Source organism: Martes martes, assembly GCF_963455335.1.
Source record: "Martes martes genome assembly, chromosome: 2".
NCBI lineage: Eukaryota > Metazoa > Chordata > Mammalia > Carnivora > Mustelidae > Martes > Martes martes.
The window spans coordinates 45,482,470-45,484,649 of record NC_137889.1 but is presented as its reverse complement, the minus strand read 5'-3'; positions in this window follow the sequence as shown (position 1 = coordinate 45,484,649).

Genomic DNA, 2,180 nt, shown 5'->3' with positions numbered 1-2,180 from the left:
AATTATATCATTGAGCCGGTGGAGCCACTACAGATCCACCAGCCAGGCCCTCAGTTCTCTTGGCAACAGCCTTTATGTGTCTCTGGTCAGCTCACTCTCCTCAAGGTCCTCACCTCATTACTGGGCCATTTATTATTGTGATGATTCTCTTCCAGACAAGATGGGGGTTATTTGGCCTAAACTCCCCCAGCTCCCTCTTCTCATTATCTTTGAACCCATCCAAGTCTGCATCAACCCTCACCTTCTATCCTCTTGGCTCAGGGCAAGGAATGGCTTCCCTAGTCAGTCACTCATGTCTGCTGTGCCCACAGCCCTCCCTGTCCCACCTCCTCTGGCACACACTCCCCCAGACCCCTGCTTTAGAGGTTCCTTCCTCCTGGTCCTCAAATGTGCTCCAGCTGGGGACAGCTTATAACACTCTCCATAGAGGGAAAGGCGGGTACGAGAAGCACAGACTCCTGCTACTGGTGCCAGGGAGGTTCTGGTTCTTGGGTTACATGAGTGTTCATGGGCTCTTTACATATATCCTATCACAAGTAGTCACTTACATAATTTAAACCATCAGATTTGATGAAAATAGCTCTCTTTCCACCACGCTACAGCACCTTGCTTTTCCATTCCTTGTGAAGTTCCTGGAAGACAACCTAGCTTCTCATTTCCAACTTCATTTCTTGTTTCCTCTTTAAACTACCATTCCACGGACAGGAGCCCCTCCTGACCCCTGATATGTCTCTGTGCAGCCCACATCTCACCTGCCTTCCCTGTTGCATGAATTACTCGGCTACTCATATTCTGAAACCCCTGAGACCTAAGCCATTACTCTGTCCTGCTTCTGTCCCGCCTGAGCTCGCTGCCCAGGATCTCCTAGGAACTTTGCCGGCTCCTCTTCTTCTGCTGAGTGTGTTCATGTCTGCAATCTCCCAGAGTCCTGTCTCAGTGTCTCCCTTCCCTTTCTTCCCACCCCTTCACCAGACCAAGGTTCTCCCATGGGTTCACCTCCACCCACTCCCATGCTTATCAGGCTGCCATGAATCTCTCCCGCACCACAAGCCCTACTCAAACCACCACCAGGTAGCTCCCACCCAACCAGCCTCTGACTGGACCCATTTAATTGCCACTTCCAGTTTGTTCTCCTTCTGGGTGCCAGTTCCTAGGAGTTATCTTAGGTGTCTCATCTTACTTTCCCCACATCAGATTGGGGCCAACTTCCTCCCCAGAGTCATGGCCTCTGTCTGTGGTCATGGTCTCCTAATCGATCCTTCTGTCCTAGCCTTCCAGAGCTGATCTTACCAACATGCAAAATGGTTACTCCCTTCTGAAACTAATGATGTAATGTGTGTTGGCTAACTGAATTTAAATTAAAAAATCCCCTGCTTAAATCCTGGAATTCCTACCTGTTACCTACAGGTCTGAGTCCAGATATGGTAGCTCATTCACACCTAACCCGAGGCCCTCTGCCTCTTTGGTGGCAATTCCTGCTCTTGCTGTACTTGGCTGCTTGCAGGTCCCAAGGACACCAGTGTCCTTAACCTCTGTACCCTTTCACATGCTGTACCTATGGCTCAGATGCCCTTCCCCTCATTTGCCACCTGGGAACTGTTACTGAAATCCTCTTCCTTCCCACTGCGGGCAGCGACACCATGCAGTCATTAAGAGTGCTGGTCCTGGGGCACCTGGGTGGCTCAGTCAGTTAGGCATCTGCCTTCAGCTCAGCTCATGGTCTCAAGGTTCTGGGATTGAGTCCCGTATTGGGCTTCCTGCTCAGCAGGGGATCTGCTTATCCCTCTCCCTCTGCCATTCCCTCTTTTTCAAATAAATAAATAAATAAAATCTTTAAAAAAATGGAGTGCTGGTCCTCGAGTTGCACTGCTGAGGCTCAGATCCTGGTTTTGGCCCTTCCAGCTCCATGACTTGGATCACACACCTTGAGGCTCACTTTCCTCTTCTGTAAAATGGAAATGAGGAAAGCGTCTACTCTGTAGGATAGTTGTGAGGATTAACTAATCCCTCTGTTAAGCACTCATCCTAGTCCTCAGCGCACAGAAAGTTCTTTCTGGCCCTTAATAATGCTGGAGGGATCCTGTTCATCCTCTAAGACACAGGTCCAATGCCACCTGCTCTGTGAAGATGTCCCTGACCTTTCAGACAGATTTAATTTTATCACTTTTTGATTCTGAGAC